Below are 21,381 nucleotides of genomic sequence, written 5' to 3'. Positions count from 1 at the left end.
TCGGTCTGTGTGCAACATGCATGACACAGCTCCTGGCACAGCATGCACCCATGCCGCCCACAAACCTGTTTCCCCTGCTGCACCCATGCCTCGCTCCCTCCATGTGCTTGTAGCATCTTTTCCCCTCATCTTCTCCTGGTGCGTGTCCTTTCCTCCAGCGGACTAAGGGCTGTATACCTGCGATGGGGGCACAGCGCGGCAATCCATGAACACGTACACGCTCTGAAGCGACTATGCTTGTGATTTGGCACAGTATAACAACAGCTGACCCGTGGTCCCACGCTCATTATTCCAGGCCACCCCTAAATAACTAAAAAATCAGCACGTGTTGCTCATAACAAACAACAAGGTTATTCCCCTTTTAGGACAAAAAGGTTGAAGGCATGTTTTATGAAACACCATGTTTCTGCTAGCAGCGCTCTCCAGTGATTGGTGACTGAAAGGTGTGTTTGGTCGCCTCAGGCATTGCTGGTGAGGCGCTGCAGTGGCAGGGGCAGCATTTTAGGAGAGTAGGATTACCCACTCTACGTGTACATGGTGCTCCTCCCCCGAACTCCACCGAGGACTTGCACTTCATCTATCAACTCCAATCGGTAAGACTGATCTTCTGTGCTCTCAACTGACCATCCCTGTGCTCCCATCTATGGGGGCTATGCTTTCACAATATGGGCCTTAATGACTTGCAATAAATCCATAGGACTGTTGTCCCTGTAGTAATAACTGGGTATAATCCCCAATAGAATGTCTGAATCTTACGGACTGAAAAATAACACGCGTCGGCAAGATACTTATCTTGTATGCAATGTTTTGACTTACACAACATGCAACTTGTAATGCCGCATGTAAACCTGTTGACTCGATCACTATTGGGCACCACACTTCCTCGGGAGATTCACTGTACATTTTCATGCAATCAATGTCAATATTTAGCCTTGAAAAAGACCAGAGGGTCGAAACACATGTTGCCCACACAAATAAATACACCTGTTATACTGCTATAAAACCAGGTTTCCGACTCATCAATAGAGAATATACTCTCATGTATATACCTTTCAGTACGTAGCGCGACTGTGAAGGGTCTCCAACTCTTCTACTGTCGGGAGAGTAGGGAGACTTTGCCGGTGTTGAGGGTGAATTTCAAACACTGGAGGGGCCCCGTTACAGTTAAAGCCGTATAATAAACAGCATTGGAATGAGGGACCTTCCGGCAATCTGTGTGGCAGAGCGGCTGCAGCAGTCCAAAAACAGATTAAAACTGGTGGTCTGAACCAGGGCCGTTTCTAGCCAACTTGGTGCCCAGGGCAAAACACTAGAATGTCCTAACTGGCACATGTCACTCCCAAACTGAACCCCATTACCACGGGAAAAATCCCTCCTAAATATCATTGCATCATTGTTAAAGAAATGAAGCTGTTTCATTACATTGTAATTCAAATACTTTACATGAGAAACCGAATGTGAAAACACAGCTGTTGCTTCCCAAGTGAATGGTTCTTCTGTCACTTGCTTTCAGGGAAGGCCTTGCCGGAATTAATTTTCAAACTGCCCGTACTGACACACTGTGGTGTGCCCAGCCTGCTGGGGTCTGAGGGCCCACTGACCGCTGGCCCTGTGTTGCAGCTGTTCTGTTTGAACCATCTCACTTGTGTTTTGCATGGTGTAACACTAGACTAACCATATGAATTATTTTCTGATAGAAGGTTCTCATTCCAAGGTGGACAGTCTGATACACTCCTATTGCACTCTCTCAAAATACCCACATGAGAGAGAGAACGAGGATAAATAGCACCAATAAGGGTTCCTGTCTGCTTTGCATTACATCACAATGATCAGAGATCTCTACATTTCATAAACAAGTCTGTGATAAAAAGGGTTGTATGTGTGAAACAGTAAATACATAACAGACACATCGCTTGGTGCTCACATCACTGTTCACAACACTCACCCCAACATTAATATGTTTGGAATCATAAAGCACATATAATGATTCTGACTTCTTACGTTTTTGGTTTTGAGGATATAATGGCTGCAACATCAGCCACTGAAATTGGGTAAAAGGGTGCTTTTGCTTCTTGTTTCTTGAGAATTCTAGATGTGGAGGAGCTGGGTCTCAGTGTTAGCATCCCCAGCCCCCAATACAGAAACATCTTTAGGGTGTTATTCCTGCAAAAAAGAGTGGGCCCATACGTTTTTATAACAGAGCTGGCATTAGTGCTGGCCTGCAGCTAGTGAAAATCATGGTGTGTCAGTGTAGAAAGGGTGTTTGGCCTAGTGGAAGTACAATTTGAGGAAACTGCTTTGATTGCTTTATGTGTTTAAGTGTGGGGACAGTATGCCACAATCGTTAGAGTTACATACACAATTCCAGTGTGCTATTGTATGGACATGGGACACATCTGACAAAAACAGGCATTTGTGCTGTTACAGAGAGGAGCAGCAGTTAGACGCCTTAAAGAGGGTGGTGACTTGGCCATCAGACAAATCATTGCTGCACACACATCACTGCATTGATCTGCCACAGACTACGGTCTGCACAGTGACACAATGAACCCTGCTTTCATAATCAAGGTGCCATGTCACATTCAGGGTTCATCTGGCAGTGTTTGCTGTGTTAAGGAAATGAAAAGTTCTTTGATGCTGAGCGGATGCATTTAATCCATGTCCCAAAGCAGCCACTAGAACACTTAGGCAAGAAAATGTCAGTTAACATGTGCAATATGCAAATAAAAAGTAATATACAAAAAAAGTTTGGATGTGTGAAATTGAAAGACATGAAAATAAAGAACATGTTTTAAACTTTTGCTGTATGGCACATTCATTTTCTTGGAAGAATGTGTAGACTTGGCCAGCTAACTGATGCTTTGTGCTGGCCTTCAGAATAAAAATGCCCCATTTTCAGTTCTTAGCACTGTGGTGTAGAAACAATAGCTTGTTAAAAGAGCCATCACTTATGAATTGCCCCCACTTTAAAGGCTCTGTCAACACAAAGAGCATAAGGTGGGGACGGGGTGCAGAGGGGGCGCCTCGCGAACATCTCGGAGTCTGAGTTCACAATATGCATTCCTTTATTTGAAACAAAAGAATGCTTAACGTTTTAGCGGCGGCAAGCTCAGAGGCAGCTGGGTGGGTTGGCCACTTCCTGCACCCCCCAGGCCTCCAAGTGCCTTAAGATCTCTCCCCGGGCAGTTGCCAACTCCACCGAACCCAGGAAACGGGTCTGGTCTGAACCTACAGCCCTTAGCCGGACTTATTAATGTTGGTGATCATTTTCTCATTTTGGAGGTGCCTTTATGGGACCAGGCACAAGTGAACAACGGGTTTTCCTAGATCTCGGCCAGAAAACCTTAAATTGACACTTTCAAATGGTTGATTTGAATAAACTCCAACCATGATATCTCTTGGGTTTCACACTGGTGAACAATGGAGTGGAACTATTTCATTAGTTTAGCCTTGAAAAAGTGGCAAGAATGGCGTGAAACACGTGCAGTATGCACAATACACAGATAAAATATCCACAGACCATATATGAGCACACACAAAGCTCACTGAGTAGGCAAAGGCATCAACAAAACTCAAAACATGCACACAAAATGAGCAGGCAATGACAATCCACACGTACATACATAACGCTTGGAACATGCATGTGCGCAATTCGCACATAAAATACACACAGGCAACACACTCAAAATATGCGCAGGTAAGAAAAAAGTGATACGCGCATACACAATATACGCAGTCGATGACAACCTGAACATGCATACAATATGATTAAAGTACAATATGCATGGAAGCAACACACAGATACCCACTCACACACCTAAACATGATAGAAACTAGGAAATTAGTGGAAAAACGACTTCTTAAAAGCTTTAAAACTACTCTCCATAAAAAGATGAAGCCCCCAAATGAGGGCAAAACCATCGTGAAGTTCGCAACACTCAGTCCGAATGAAGTATTTCCCTAATAAGAAGTCTATCAAACCCTCACACAACACCGCCAGTTCTGCACAACTGTCACGTAAGTATGTATTGACACGTCTCGGCACTTCAGAGTGCCATGATGCTCAGCATGGACATGGCTTGTAGCCCTGCCCAGTGGAGAAGGCCCCCAGGGCAAGACACTCAGCCATACCAGGTCACCTAAAAGACACCTATGGCCACTCTGCCCGGGTAATGACTTATGCCATTGCCCCAAAGCATGACTCATACTCCCGATTTCCGATTAAGCATGACATTCAGCCATACCGGTCACCTTAAAGAGACACAAAGGGCCTCATTCCGAGTATGGATGTAATCATGGCGCTATTAGCGCCATGACTACCTCCAATACCGGTACCTAGTCCGCCCTCGTTCAATGGGGACTTACCGGTCTATTCCAACCTTTGCGGGACCGGTAAGTCCCCATTGAAAAAGCCATTCCCCATTCCCATTTGAGCCCCCATAGGGCTTAATGGGAAGGTCCTATTGCGGTACCGTTATTAGCTCTAAAGTCCCTTAACGGGTCCCGTCCTTAAAGCCTGTTAAAACCAAGCGTTAAGGAAGGGAGCCGCTAAGGGAACTCGGAATAGGGTGCAAAGGGATTACCGGCACCGGTGTCCTTACCGGTGCCCGGTATCCCTTAGCGCCCAACTCGTAATGAGGCCCAATGTTCCCCAGTGGCCCCTTTGCCCACAGCACAATGGGGCATAGGATGACTCTTGGAAAATGCCCCCAGGCAGCTCAAAGATGCATACTGTGCCTGAGGCATGGCCCACTGACACACACATTCACAGTGCTCCGTATATGTGAAGTACTAGATCTGTGGACCAGCTCCAAGTCTGCAGACGTGGCTCAGACACAGTGCCATGACCTATGACCCAGCTCCAAGAGCGATAGAATCCACAGACACACCTCAGATCCAGATCAGGGGACTCGCCTCAAACCCGAGTCTGGGTCTACTGCCCCTTTCGGCAAATCGGGTCTTTTTTTTAGACTCTGGAGACTCACCGCCAAGTCCACGGACCGAGATGGCAGGTGCAGCAAAAATGTCCACCCCTTCCATAACCAATCAGAATGACTTTCTTTCAAATAGCCATTCAGGTGGGTTTTTAATGGCATTCATGTACCTGGTCAGATCGCACAATAGCAATGTGTGGGTTCCGCAGGTCAGTGTGCAAGCTAGACATTTCACACATTTTTTGCGACTTTTTGAGGTATTGTATAAAAGCCGCTGAGCAGAATTTCACCACAAGAAATGAAGACCGTGAGAGGGACCAGTGGCAGCTTCTCTGACAGGTCTGACAGGTAAATCTCTAAAACAGTTTTTGCTGGGGGATGGGAGTTTTTGGTGCATGACATTTGGTCAAAGAATTCATTGTGTTTTTTGCAATGTATTTTGTTGCATGTATATGTGTAGGTGGGGTTAGGGAAAATAATTAATGAAGAGGTTTAAGGGGGACTGCAGCAAAATCCACCTGTCAAAAAATAATTTGATTAATTTTCCTTCGACCAAATGTTTGCGATCCGATCACCCTGCACCTTTTTGCTGTAGGTGACAGCAAAATATTTGAACTATGAGCCCTCCCTTTATGCAGCATCACAATCATTTTGGGCCGGGAGGATAGCTCAGGGGCAACACGCTCGCCTTGTAAGCAAGACAATGTGGAGCAACACAGGTTCCCTGGGTTTGCGCCTAGAAACCTCTGGGTATTATGGGCGTTATAAATAACCAATTAAATAAAACAAATAAAAATTAATTTAAAAAATCTAAATAATTCAGGCTTTGGGTCTGTATTTTCTCTTAAACATTTGCTGCCGTTTTCTCAAACGGTGCCAAAGTTGTAAGTATCTGAAAAGGGCTTATAGTGACTTTTTCGACAGTCAAAGTTTCGAAATACAAACGTTTCGACAACAAAGCAGCAGAAAAAAAATGAGCGGGAATTTGGTCACTACATTTCATCATGCCTTGAAACACTTGTGTATCGGCGCGTTATAAATGCCATTTCATATCAGTGATAGTGACCAAATAGTTACACTAAATGGTCTCAACTGAATGAATGGATAGACCTAGAAATGATCAAATTGTAGTACTTCCATTTTTAACATTTGATTTTCACCTTATCGCCTACATTCTCATTCTTGACCTTCGCCGGTGCAGGTCGATTGATCCCGAGCAAAGTCTTTCATCTTTGTTTTTTGAACCATTTGGTCTACTTTTCCCCAGAGTCGCAAACACCGGGGTTCTGGGTTTCCTTCTTCTTTCTCACCGTTCTCATAACAATGGATGGTTTATGGCTTCGGGAGCCTTGTAGAGTCAACCCTTTCCTTCCGGTTTGTACTGCCTGACCAAATCTTTTACACCGGATCCCATAAAGCTCAACACGGGTTACTTTGCTTCAAGCTTTCTTACCACTTATCTGGAGCCATGGGGTTCAGAGTTGTCAACACCTCACAAAAGGCAAGTGCTTTCAGCTTTTAGCACCTCTAAGAATACAAATAGTATTCCATTTCTTCAGACCTTTTAGCTTCTTAGAACTTTTAAAGTGTTCCCAGGTTGCCAAACATCTCAGGTTCAAGTATCCCCATGCTCTCAGCGCTCCTCAGGTTCACATGTTCTCAGTAATTCTCAGGTTCAAGTGTTATTGGGTTCTCAGCACATCTCACAATCACATGCTTTCACATCCTCAGCACCTCTCAGGTTCAAGGCAAACTCAGGTTTACATGTACTCTACTTCTCAGCACCTCCCAGATCCAAGAACTATCAGGGTTCCAGCACGTCTCAGATTCAATAAGTCTCAGTTTCAAGGGCTATTGGGTTCTGAACACCTCTCACAACTACAATGCTACCCGTCTTTCAGCAAATCTAAGGTTCTAGTGTTCTAAGTACCTCTCAAATTCACCACTGCTCAGGTTCAGGCTTCCACAGTGCCTCTGCAAACCTCCTTCCTAAAACAGCCAACAGCTCTCTCTATATGTCTGGGAGGCTGCTTCTTTTATATGTCTGTGACCCCTACCTAATCCATTCCTCTCTTCGGGATAGGTTATTCTCCTCCCCTTCCTCATTCCTTGGCAGGGCTTGGCCCATCCCATTTCTGTCCGGTTCTGTGCATTGCCGCAGGAAGTTACATAACTTGCCGCTGCCTTCTTTCCACTTCCTGTTTTGTGGATGGTCCACGGCTCTTCACATTTTGTCCCCTACAGGTTCAGCACGGAATCTCTGCAGCAAGTGGACTTGCAAATGCCTTTCCTCTGTGGCCCAACGGTGCTCACCCAGGCATCCTCCCCGTAGCAGGACTTTGGGTTGTGTGCTCTGCAAGGTAAGGATTTCGGCCCTGAACCGTTTGTCCTTATAGTGTCACAGGTGCAGAACTGTATTTAAGATAACATGACACTGAACATAGGAAAATGAGAAAACATTTTCCTCTGTAACCGTTGACGGAATCCATGTAAGTGAATCAAAGTTGTCGAACTACACACCCGGCAATATCCGACCACACACGTGTGAACTTACAACAAACTTTTCATGTAGAAAAAGAATGTTGAAAAATAGGTGTTTATTGAATTGGGTTCTTCATAGATTCAAAAAACAACAAGCTTGTTGGATGCATAACCTCAAGTGTTATGACCGAGCGCTTAAAAGAAAAAGTTGCAAGCCGCTAGAATTTCAGAAATTGGATCAGCCAAACTAGAGATATTCACTTTTTGAATTCCAAAACCTATCATTTGAAACTTCATGCACAATAGGTTTGGAGTTTGCAATAACTATAGGTATCGACACACACACACAGGCAATACTTGCAATATGCATATGTACCTGCCATCCACTCGGGAGATGAGAAAGTACAATACGCACAGGTAATATACTCAGAATGACAATGCATGCTCTTCATTCCCTTAGCTCGCTCTCTCTCACACACACACACAGACAGACATGCACAGAAACACACCACGACTTAGCACTCTCCAGAAGCCCTACTCTAAATCTATGGTTTGAGGAACTTTTTGTGATATCACTGTGAAACGCCCGCGACTAGTACTTTAATTTAGATTTGTAGGTGTCGCATTGGTGTGTGAAAGACGGAGACTAAGAGATCCCCCACTCCGTTTGTTTGTAAGGAAATGTGCATTTTCCACACACCTTCTTGCTGTGCCACAATTATGTATGAACAAAGTTCCAAAATGGCCGTTACACACGACGCGAGCTGCAAGAAAAAAACATTTGCAGCAGATGGGATTTACCCCAGTACTATCTCAACATCTCTACAAACATGCATATATGAATAACGCTGAAGGATATGCCCTGATTTTAAAAAGGCATAGTCAATGCCGAAACACGTGTAATCGGAAAGGGCCAATAAACAAAACTAATTGGATCACCAACACATGTGATTTTGGAACTTTGTTCATACATAATTGTGGCGCAGCAGGAAGGTGTGTGGAAAATTTCCCTACTCTAAATTTACTCTGGAATTTTCTCACACACTGACAACGTGATACCCTCGGGTGCATACTCCAAATGTTCTCCTTCTGTGTCCCCGGAAGTACCTACCCAAAAGGGCATCACTACTTCCATGTCACCAGTGCCAGGCTAGATGGATGCGCCACTAATATCCCTCTACTAACCTTCTCTACTTCTTTGTGCAAACACACTAGAGACACTGCAACTAAGCCATTTGCACATGGCAATTCAATTGCTGTTTCAATAAACATCAAACAATAAACAGCTACACCTCTACAATCATATACCCAGCACAGTCTAGGGTAATGCATCCTAGCACCACAGGCACATAATGTTCCCCTCTGGACACAAATGCCTCTATGTTCTCGACACAGAATACCTAGACACAGACCTCTGTGCACAGCTCAGGGAACTCCGGGCTGCATGCAACAACAAAACAGCAAACCCTTTTTGCATTTCCCCTCTCTCCCCACTAACCTACTCCACCCGCCTTTCTGATGAATCCTGTGGAGTCATCACTGATTCCCCATCAGAAATATCCTCCCACATGACCAGGGGACAAAAGGGGCTACCTGATCCTGGATCATGTGGGTGGAGATGGCTGTCGGGGAAGGCGGTGACCCCATAAGAAGAGATGCAGTATTCTTGCCTTCCCAGAGAGGAAACCCCCATAATCCCTAAATTCTTGATGGCTTGTTGTCACTATACAAGTTTCCCCTGTTGTAAAACACCAAAAGCCCTTCCTGCAAAACACTCTAGGCAGAGTACCATTTATACCTCAAATGCACATAATATACACCTAACATCTCCTGTTTCTGATGTTTTTGCTTCAAACAAAAATCTTAAAGAAAATCACTTTAAAGGTCCCAGCAATCTTATGGACTCTTATGGACTACAACTCCCATACAGCCTCAAGTACTGGGAAGAGGAAGAAGGAATTACGATGGATTGAAGAAAACAACAAGTTGAACATGCAGACTAGTTGTTGCACAGGAAGAAGGAGAAGAAGGAAGCAGGACCGAGGGAGAAGGCAGCAGCATGGAACGGACCGTGCTGGAGAAGGCAGGCACTTCCAGACTGCTGCTCGCAGTCATTACCTACCGTCACGGTGCAGAGCTAAAGGACACACAGCAGACACTGTGGGGGGGCTGCTGGAGAGCCAGCAGCAGAGCTCCCGGGAATGTGCTGAGAAGAAGCAGTCTTACCGGCAGGTGAACGCAGAGCTGGCAGTAGAGCTGGGAGAAGGTCTGCCAAGGAGGAAACGCCATTGCAGAGTGAAGGCTTCACTGCAACAACGTGCCATGGATCAGGGACACTACCAGTCACCATTGAAGCTGCCAAGACATATTGTGGACCCTGGGGCGTACCGAGAGGCATGTGAGCAATTAAGAAATTGTTTCGAATACCGACTAAGTAGATAACAAAGACCAAGACAGAATTTGTACGAATCCTCATGTGTGAGATGTCATATGGGGAAAGAGGGGGCAGATATTATCAAAAGCAAAGGAATACTAAAGAAAACATTAAAAAACAGAACTTGAACAAATCTCCATATGTGAGATATCAGTATGGGGAAAATTGGAACAAGTAGTACCTCAATCCAATGAAGTATAGCCACAGTGAAGGAATGCAACTGTGCAATACTAAGAGACAGTAAACCAAGAAAATAAGCCCTGGTGAAAGAAGCACATCAGGTAGTGAGCACTTGGGGGGTGGGGAAGAAAGATGCCTGGCAGAGAAGCATACCAGGGGAATTGCAAGACCCCAGAAGGGGATTCCTGACAGGGAGTATACCAAGCAATCCATTCGAAATACACAGAGGAATAAGACAAAGATACCTGGCAGGAGAGTATACCAGGAAATCTATGAACTAGAAGAAAGGAAGTCCTGGAAGTCGAAATCAACAGGCAAGTTGAAGTCGAATAAGCACGTTAATATTGTGGGAAGATACCTGGCAGGAGAGTACACCAGGGGATTTAATAACCTACTACAGGATTCCTGGCAGGGGAGAATACCAGGAAGTCTGATAAAGTCAGAGAAAGAAATGGATTTCATTTTGCACAACACATGGTAAAACAATTATACTAGAAACTTTAAGAAAACAGGCAAGTGGAAGATGTGAAATTGAAAAAAAACATTTTCCTATTAAAAATCAAAATACCTATCTGAACGGTATAAGCAGAAACATGAAGAGCTCACAGGAGGATTTTTGGTGGACATGTACATCAGGTGGTCCCCTAAAATATCAAACAGGTTTATAAGTGAACCATATATGGAATATCTCATCGTGAATAAGACCCCTTTGGGTTGGGAACTCAAAGAAACCTAGAAAAAGCTGAATGGTGGACGTATTGTTTGCACAGAAATGTCCTGAACCAGGTATAAAGAATCAAAGAAGAGGTTGTTCTTTGAAAGAGACGCGTTTGCCATTCATAAGAAGTTGTTGTTTGAAAGAGACACTTTTTTCTATCCTACCTGAGAAATCCAGAGGAAGGGAACCACTCTCTGGATACAAGGATTACTCCTTGGAAAAGACTATTCTTCTTTTTGGGATTAATCTATTTGCTTTTTATTGGGAACACTTTTGTCAAGCCTAAGTTAGAAAAATGTCCTTGCAATCTTGGTTGTTCATTTCTAGTGTGAGGGTCAGAGTACTATGTTTTGGACACAACAACAGTTTACATCATTTTGACGACGAGACAAAGGCTGTTCTTGATCCTTAGTTTTAATTTCCTAGGTAGGGAAACTCTGTTTAGGATAGGTTTTTATCCAACCCTTTTATTTTTAAGAAAGATATATAATGTTGAAAACATTACAACTGTGTGTCCGCCTCTCACTTCTAACCCCTCACACCATTCTGTACGATCCACCTGAGCTCATGGAGACCATGCAAATGGCAGTGGTGCATGGTATGAACACCCTGTAAAGTAACATAGCAAAACATTAAATAATGCAGACACCTCACACATAACGTAAACCGCAAATACACCTGTATACTCTTAGAACAACGTGCATACAGCCCCACAGATAAGGGCTGTATCAGCCAATTTCACTCCTTAAAAATTAGCAAATACAATGGAGAGTAAAACATTCTCACAACATAAAATAGGAAAGCGACACATAGGAGCTGGTCCTTCTGCTTTTAATGTGCATGAATAACTAGTTAAAAAGAAACATTCCTGTTAATTAGTGAATATATGTTTACTCACTTATAAAATATCTCCATTGGGACATACTTTTTTCACCCCTAACAAATTATTTTACTCTAAACTTTAAAAAATAATGAGTAAAATACTCCCCCTTCGAAATCTTTCCTGGAGGACTGTGTGCATACGCAAAGATTATGCGCACTGAATGCACAAAAGCACAATATCATACCAAAATGTCGAATCCCACCAATGCGAGGCCGAAAACCTGGGATTTATTTAATCGAATCTATACACTTTTTCTCGCATATAAGGACGGGTTGTGGAGTAGGGGTATTATTTAGGATTGGGGGTTGAGGGTGGAGGGTGGAGGGGTGTGGCGGGTACTTCTTCTGTATTTATTTATGAGAAAAAGGGTATAAATTCCCCCAAAATAAACTGTTTTGGGCATTCGCAGTGATTTCTGCGCTGTAATCAAATAGATCCCGAAATCACAACATGGACATCCAATAGGCTCAGAATCCGACTAAGTACTGACTATAGGCTAGGAAAGCGCATAGGCACAAAGGTAACATTTTCAAGGAATGTACACATATACCATAGAAACGGAGTAACAATAAGCACAAAACACACTCACAAAAGCACACACACGCCCACACAAACATTAAACATGCAAGGAAATCAGCAAGAACAAATTACTTACAAATGTGTTCAAGTCTTCAAACGTTGGACACGCCAATGTTGACGTACAAATACACAAATGTTAGGCTTGTGAAATGGCAGGAATATGATGGAATCCACCAACAAAATATTTGTGAAGAAAACACTTCGGTTTTGATCATATTCTTGCCCTTGCATGATGCAAAAATATGAAGCATGTACTAAAGCTTAGGTGATTAGAACACGCGATTTTGGAAGAGTGGGGCATAGCCTGCCTGGTAACCTGTTTCAACGCATGCAAAGCGATCATAGTTAAGCCTTTTATTTCACTACATATCAAGTGAGAGATGATTAGAAGTGTATAACTAAAGAAAGGGTCTTATGGGTCCGTTTTACAGATTAGCCAGTTGAAAGACGACTTTTCAGAACCAGACATACTATGATGGTGCGGCGTCAACGTTTATGGTTGTTGGTGTCCATGGGCTACGATTCCAGGTAGACTTTTTGCATTCATATATAGGGGTGTTCATTCAGTCATTCAATAGACTAAATAGCGACTAAGTATGACATTCTCTACCTTTACAGATACTCCTGGAAGGATTTTGGAAGATGGGTTCTTTCTGTACACATGTTAAAAGTAATGTTTTCCATACAACGAGAAGTTCACTACACAATTGTGGATAATTGTGTCCCCTGAGGAATGTCCAGCATAAAAGGGCTTTATTGGGACAGAAACATGTAGGGTAATTCAGGAGAGTTTATAATTGTATATGTACTACTCCCCACTCGAGTTCCAAGAACACTATGTGGTCATAATTGTTTGTCTTGGTGCTGCGTCCACGAGCTTACATGACCTATGTACATATTTGTATTGATGTATGTGTATTGCAAATCAATTGAACCAATGATGGTGTGGATTGACAAAGGTTTTAATGAATTATGAGATCTATTTTTCTATATTTTTTCAAAGTAATATTTGACTATTATTTTAAAAGCAACAGAACAAGGATAGCATCTAGGGGTGTGTAGATGTGCCCTCCAAACATGTACCAGATTTATTGTATGACCCCAAACATACTCAGAGGATCAGTCATATCGGAGGGCCTATGTTCTATTTAGAACACTTTCTGCCATTGGTCTGCTTCTGGTGTTCCTCGTGTCAACAGTTTAACTTTTAAAAATGCCTATATATGTATATTTCCGTTAATTGCTGGCTGGTACACATGTTTTGGGTACAATTGAGAACAGGTAATGCCTCTCACTTTACTCCCTTTTTGATAGGCGCCAGCATGAGCACTAGTCACCAGCAATTGGCGAGTAGGAAATTGTGCGATGAGTGCATATGAAGAACCGAGGGGGCGAGTGACTGTTTCTGGCTGGCTAGCAGCTTGCAACGAGACACTTTAACCCTTACTGTTGATATTAATTTCTTCATTTTTATTTTGAGGAACATGGGTCCGACATGCAGTGGAGTTTCTCTGTTCACCCAATGAGTGACCTGCAAGCACACACCCCTTATTTTGCAGGGTATAGTTGGAACACTTGTGTTCGCACAGTCAGAATTGCTATTAAACGGTCAGAGTTCCACAATCCATCGGACATATACATGACTTAGAACAGTTAAGCACCTGCTGCTGTGAGTTTCATTCAAGCTGCAGAGGTTCGAATTCCAGCAGTCCTAGCTCATCGCAACTGAGCCCAGATACTTAAGAATGCACAATGTCAGGAATGGGGAGCCACCTAGTACACCAACATAAATACAGGAGGTAAAAGCAGCCGGCAGGAAGCACCCCCTGTTCACTGCATTCATTTGATCCACATCCAGGGGACTGCATGAGAAGAGTTCCATCAAGATGCCCCAGCAGCAGCAGCAGCAGCAGCAGCAGCAGCAGCACCAGCAGCAGCAGCAGCAGCAGCACCAGCAGCAGCAGCAGCAGCACCAGCAGCAGCAGCAGCAGCAGCACCAGCAGCAGCAGCAGCACCAGCAGCAGCAGCAGCAGCAGCACCAGCAGCAGCAGCAGCAGCAGCACCAGCAGCAGCAGCAGCAGCAGCACCAGCAGCAGCAGCAGCAGCACCAGCAGCAGCAGCAGCAGCAGCACCAGCAGCAGCAGCAGCACCAGCAGCAGCAGCAGCAGCAGCACCATAGCGGTGCAGTAACAAGATGAGAGTTGCGATGCTGGCTCACTTACTGTCATACAGGTTTCCCTAACCATTGTGGCACATGCGCTTCCTTTTCAATGGTTTGACAGGAAGGAACACCCGTGACACGACGGCTTGGTAAACCCGTTAGCCACTGCAATACCAACAAGTAAACGGAATGACAAGTGGCAGTCATAACAGAACCATACATCCACCTGCAAAAACACGAGGAGGACCCAAGGCACTTGCAAATGCAAGGCTCCACAATGTCATGATGAGCAGGACTCTAGGCTGGACGAATTTAAGGGCCTAGGGAAACCGAGCGCTACCAAACCTGCAGGACAAAGTCAGGCTGGCCTCCCAATGCAGCTTCGGCTATAAGGGCCTGGGAGCACAACAATACACCAAATACCTTTGCAAATGCCCTGGGTTTGCCAGCGAAATGTCAAACTATCACACCATACCATACTACAAGGTACCTTAAAAAGGAACGAGAAACTCACATTTCTGAACTTTCAAACTCCTCATTTGCATGGCATGCACCACAACCGGCAGGAGGTGACAGTTTCACTTACAGTACAGGTAAAATGCAGATAGCAACCAACCCTGGTCACCCACAGTATTCTCCAAAGCTTTCTTCCGAGATATTTCATATCCCTCTGAGACACCTGGTAATTGAGAACTAGCATGTATATATAGGAATGTCTGTATGGAATTTATAAAGCATGAACTTAGGTGGCAAGGCATACAGCGCGGCACAAAAAATAGACATAATACAGAATAAGAACAGGGAGTGGAGGGTAGGGATGGGACTAGCAGGAGGAGACATTATAACGGGGACAGGTGTTGCTCGCTAAGTTGTTTCTTGAACAAAAGGGACTTCAGCTTCTAACTGAACTGCAGGAGACATGGGCTCAATTTAATATGTGTAGAAGCAGAAGGCCAGTGGTCTGACTATTTCCTTCTTAAATCCTTTAGCTGTGGTCTAGCGATGTTGGTATTTCTGGTCCCCAGTTATTCTCCCCTAGTGATGTGTCTTGTCCGCTGGGTAACTTTGCCATTGCCTTATATTTGAAGCAGGTTGATTTCAAGGTGAAACAGGTTTGGAAGGGAACCCAGTGCAGATATACCCGTGGGTTAGGATTATGTGCTCGAAAATCTGCTGTTTTGTGATGAGACGGGCGGTGATTTCCATGCCACTGACCCAACATATCTCATCCAGTAATTCCTCTGATGCGGACAGGTATTACAGACAAGTTCTGCTCTGGGCGACCTCTTCCAATGAGATTGACTAGCACCCACAAAGCACTTTACACACTTCTCTAAAGTCTATTTCTATTGGTCATTTATATGGTGCCACAAACCCTAAGGCATCAGAGTGCACACAGACAGAAAACTGAAAAAGAGAGATACCAAAATGGTCAATTAGTCAGTGCCTCTGTCGAATAAGAAGGTCTTCAAACATTTCGTAAACTGGGGCAGGCAGGGAAACATTTTCAATGAAGACGGTGGAGCATTCCACAGTAGTGGAGCTCAGACCTCAAAACTGGTACCACCATACTTCTTTAAGGCGAACATAGGTTGATCCAATAGACTGTTCTAGTTAGAGCGCAAAGTTTGACTGATAGGGGCCTTCTTAATACCTGTACTAAGATAACAAGGGGCATTACGTGACAGGCATTTGTATACAAAAGTAAGAGCCTTATGCTGCACTCTGTGATGCACTGGGAGCTAGTGTAACTTCCGATGGGCCTCCGAGACATGTGATTGGTTCCTGAGCCCACAAACTGCCCGCACTGCCCCATTCAGAATTACTTGCAACTTCTTTATGTCAGATTGCAAAGTGCCCACAAGGAGGCTATTGCAGTAGTCCAGTTTTGCGTCAGTGATGGCCGGCGCGGCTTGTGCTCTGTTCTTGTGTGACAAGTATGGCCGAATCTGCCACTACAGTCCAATCATGTACGAACAGGAAGATGGAAGATGTGTCACGTACGTACTGGACAATAGCTGAGAGTCTAGATCCACTCCTAGGTTTTTACATACTGGGCAATAGGCATGGAACATCCCGTAGTTATAAATTGGCTCTGCTGAGGGTCCAGCTTCTTCAGTCACTATCGCACTCTTCCCAATGGTCTGTAGATGATAGCCATAGGAAAGATCTAGTTCCAATCCGAAAGTCATACAACCTGCTCCCAGGACCTTTGTGATGTATTATGATCCTCAATAATGAACTGTTTTACATGGCAAACAGAGGTGTAACATTCCAAACAAATGTGAGCCAGCTCGCTAGCATTAGGCAAACCTTTGAATGGTGTATCCACAGTAACCACTATTGTGGTGCACCCTCCAGACAATAGAATGCTCGCAATTCAATCTGTCGAAGTAGTAGGCTCAGGCTCAGGGCAACGTCAAGAGGTCATAACAATCCAGCAGTTTAGTGACAACATAACTTGCTATGAGCATAGTCAACAACATCCCAACACTCACTGCTACCACCTTAGACCATGAGAATGGGTGCTGTATCAACCCTAAAGTTGATTTAACCCGATAATGGCTGGCAGTAACTAGACACATTTCTAGCACCGTCCTTGAAGTTTATCTCTAGGGAAAAAAGTACTGATCCAAATAAATGCAGCCTAGGCTTCCATACAAAGCTCTTAAACGGGAAAGTAGTGGTATTTCTTCTTTAGTCACCACCGAGGCCTCTGTTATATGATTCAAAAAGCAAGATGCACAACCTGTGTGCGTTAATATTTTATTTGGTTTTCAACAATAAAAGAGCATTTACATAATCAGAATCACATTAAGCATAATGCAAAACGGTGTCATACAGACTGCTCAAATTATTACAAAATGGAATATCTGAAGACTACAATCCTATGCACTCAGAAACCATCAGAACCCCAAATTGACTGGCAACTATGTAGATAGAACACAAAGAGCACATTTTGTTTTGTGTACCCGTTTCTTTCAATAACTGGTGAATAAGCTTGATGCTTTCGTGCGCAGCACCTCTCCTACATCCTATATGCTTTCAAAAGGAGAGTGAAAAGTGAGCCAAATCATTATCATCCCAAACCCCACAGTCACATTCCCACCCCTCACGTCCGTCCTCCATCCCTGTGGTCTACCACATATCATATGCACATTCATGTGCATGGCAGTAATTACTATGCACATGGAAGTCTTTGCTTCTCGACATCCGAGACTGCCAAGTCCACCAGCGCCTCTGACCCGATATCACCTGCCATTTCCCAGTGTGTTTGAATCACAAGTCATTGTGGTACCGAACAGCACTGCCTCATTTGATCCCATCATCGTCGCTCCCCGGCTCAAACAAGCTCTGTGCCGAAAGCGCCCAGTGCCCAGGTACTGAGCAAATAAGCTTACAAAGCATCAATAAAGGTAAGGGTACTTGTTCTCGCCCCCAGCCTGCTTTAAAGTGTCCTATGTCAAGGCATCACGAAGCAGACACAGACAACAGATCAAATTTCAGTCCACAAACCTTGATTAACTAAAAGTGTAGGATGAAATAAGGCCTAACTTGCCCTATGCTGAGGTGGGATTTCCCTACCTAAAGAAAACTAAGGATAGTCTGTGTCAGGAAGCAAAGCAAATGTCTGTCTGTGTCCAAAACCTACACCGGCTCTCACATCTAACTGTATACAATGTGTAGGGATGTCAGCATCAAAAGAAGTAGTGTTCAAAGAAAGGTTGAGAGCTTCTTCCAGCTCCTGGCTTGTAACCAGCTTTCCCTTCGCCAAGTTGAAGATAGTTCATAAGGTACAAGGGTTCCCTTCCCCATGTTCAAGATAGTTCATAAGGCACAGGGGGCTCCCTTCCCCAAGACTTCAGTTCTTTTAGCTTTCTTGGGACACTTCCCAGCTCTTCTGATATTGTTACTTTCACCAATTCACATGTGTAGTTCAGTTCTTTGACATCAAATCTTACACCAGTTCTTTGCAATTCAAACATAAGCTTCTTTGTGGGTGTTTTAAGTGGCTTTTCTATATAGGGGAGCACTCGGTCTAGGTGCAGCTGTTGGACCACACGGTCCAACCATTACAGGTCATGCAAACAGTACACCTTACTTGCTGCTTTTCCATCAACACGTGGCCACTGCTTCAGTTTTGACAGTGGTGCTTGTTTCATTCTCATATATCACACCTTCTTGACATTGTATCGTGGCTTGGTTTGCCACCATGCACTTGTTGCACTTTCTTATATTCTCCTGGTTCTTACCAATGCTGGGTTTCTCATAATATACTGTTCCTTATACTCCCTTCGCTTTTGCAAATGCTTGTTTTCTCATATAACACAGTTCCTTGTATCAGGAGGTTTCACAAACTTTCTTCCACCTCAATCAGTATTCAAAAGTGTTCAGACTTGCTTTCACTCCGATCAGTATTCAAAAGAACTTAAACTTGCTTTCACTTAAATCTATATTCAAAAGTAATACTTGCTTTCATTCAAATCAATGTTCATTACTTGCTTTGCGTGTTCGCCTGCCATCGCAGTGTTCGCCCTGCTTGGTAGACCCACCGGTTTGATCTTACAGCTTGCCCCTAAGGTCTCCTGCAGCCACAAGCTCTCTCTTCCTCATGCAGTGCCTTGCGCAGTCTCCCAGCGGCTCTCGGTGGCTTTGCTCACCCAGCGATGCTTCTCCTGCAGCTCGGGACTCCTGCAACCGCTTTGCTGGGTACGCTTGTTTCTCTCTCACTGCCTGCCACCGGCCTCCAGCGTCTTTCAGATTTGCTTCCCGCTGCATACACTCTGCATCTTCCAAAGGGGCTCGAGCGCTCTGCTTGCCACGCCGCTTCTCTGGAGAAGCCTGTTTTCGCCCAGCAGTCCGTAGCCCTGCTACCACAGCTTTCCCCATTTCCATAGGACTTCCTGCATTTAATGTTCCTGGCACCATGACTGGTCGAAAAAGGACTAGACCGCTCACTGTTCAAACAGCAGTCCTGCATTCCTCTTGCTGGCCTCCTCCTCGTCCCAGAACACAACTGGTGTTTCTTAGGGAAAGATTTAAGGGAAGAACAGCAAAAGGGTTGACAATAGGCTATAAAGTTTTGAGGGACAGAAGACTCATTATGAAAGGGAAATGGGGGATACCATGTCTCACCTAAGGACATCTCCTCCCCACTCCCCAAGTCTCCTCCACCCAGGTGATCCTCCCTTACATCTCCACCCCCAGGGTCAGGATCCAAGAGCGATGGCCCTTCCCTGGCCACCCGAGAGGGGGATACACAGGGAATAGAAGTGAGAACGCCCTCAGGTTTCTCACACCTAGTAAATTATACAATCACACTCTCTTCCTTTTTAAAGACATCTTCACTAACTTTAAAGATTTCAGCTAAAATCATTACTTGTGCAGCCCTGTCTTCAAACCCAGAGAGCCCCTAAAGTCTGCATTATTTGTGTTTGCTTTCACAGGGGTGGTTTATAGTGGTTTTGTTACTGTGTTCATATATTTTGTTTAATTAAGTACTACTGTTGTTTGGACTGCTACTGTGCTTGTTGACATCCCACCTAAGGCTGCCCTCGGCCTGTGCTACCCAAAGAGGTGTAAAAGGTATACCTGTCTGGCTGTCTGGCTGTGCCTGTTCCATCTTTGTAATTCAGGTCACTTTTATTCTCTATTCATCCAGCCCACTCCATCTTTCTGCAGCACACGAATGGGTAAGCAAGACCGTTCATCCTGCAACCAGAGGCCCTCCAAGTAGGGTTATGGGCAGTACTCTCTCGAGTCTGGCATGGCGTAGGACAACCCCCCCTTTTCCTAAGCAGGAATCTCCACCCCTGAGAAAAGAACAATGTCACTTTCAGCTCGAGGGTCTGGCCATCAAAGGGGCCATAGAGGCAAGTATTATCTACCAAGACGCAAATTCACACTAGCTATGGACCATGTCCCATGCGCCTGACTTTCTACCACAATAACACCAATCCAACAGTCATGAAGCGGTCTCTATTGCTTCAGCACAATGCATATTCTGTTGTCCACCGGGCAGCTAAACTCCAGGACAATATACATTATTTAAGTAGATCCCCCACAGCAGATCACCAGAGGTGCTGGAAAGAAGAGGGGGAGGTATGCGATGAAGCCCCCTGGCTACCAATGGTGCTGCTTTATGGGGTGACGACCGGGGTAAGGAGCCTCTCTGAACTAGTGCATGATGGGCCCGGGGCTGGTACGGGGTATACCCTCTGAGCACTCCCATTTAGTCCCCATCTCAGGGCAGGAGAGGCATTTGACGATGCTTCCCCACTCAGGGTGATGGCCGCCAAATCTGAGGATTTTAAACAATATGGTACGAGTAACAAAGCGCTCATCATTCTCAAAAAGCAAAACTTTATGTATGAAGCAGGAGCATTTATAAACCCTGTCTCTAAGATATTTTAAACACTGCGAGAAACGGAAAACATGTAGCGAAAGAACCAAATCCCTTTAACATAGGTTGTAAACACCCACTGAGACATTAGCGGCAAGTTACGTTTTTCTCTGGTGCTCGCTTAGCAAGCCGGCAAAATACCAGAACCACGTCACACTTCTTTTACAGCACACTGAGCCCGAATCCATATCAGAGATGCACCAGGTTTTCTCACGGCACTCGAGGAGAAAGTCCGGCCCTATGGTAGAAGCACACCGTGCGCTTCTGCGATACTTGCACAGAGCTCCCACTTCAGACAGACACCACGTTCATTTCCCTGCAGTGCACGCCCAGAGAACCTGTGCAGGTAAACAGTGTAATATTTAAAAATGATTCCATTCTGTTCACCCCCAGATGATTCGTATCAGGAAAACAATGACGGGCTCTGAGACACTGGCAAACAAAAAACCTGGAGGCAACGTTATCAAGCCAGAACAAGAAACTGGGGAATGTGCGCACTACCGTCGCTACAATGTGTTGAGCAATTTATAAAGAACTGAAACAAAGTCACGGGAGCACTCAGTAAAACCCTAGGCACATTGGGATATTAACCGGGAAACCTAATTCCT

At 44.6% G+C, this 21,381-nt stretch overlaps 1 protein-coding gene across 4 annotated transcripts in view; it reads right to left on the bottom strand.

The window, feature by feature from the left end:
* The window catches only part of DLG4 (discs large MAGUK scaffold protein 4), a 1,400,174-nt gene that overhangs the window by 441,690 nt on the left and 937,103 nt on the right, over positions 1-21,381 (bottom strand). The gene's annotated exons all lie outside the window — the stretch shown is intronic.

The sequence above is a fragment of the Ambystoma mexicanum genome, chromosome 1p (assembly GCF_040938575.1).
Source record: "Ambystoma mexicanum isolate Mex_15411 chromosome 1p, UKY_AmexF1_1, whole genome shotgun sequence".
Classification (NCBI taxonomy): Eukaryota; Metazoa; Chordata; class Amphibia; order Caudata; family Ambystomatidae; genus Ambystoma; species Ambystoma mexicanum.
This window is presented reverse-complemented; position numbering and strand designations above follow the sequence as displayed.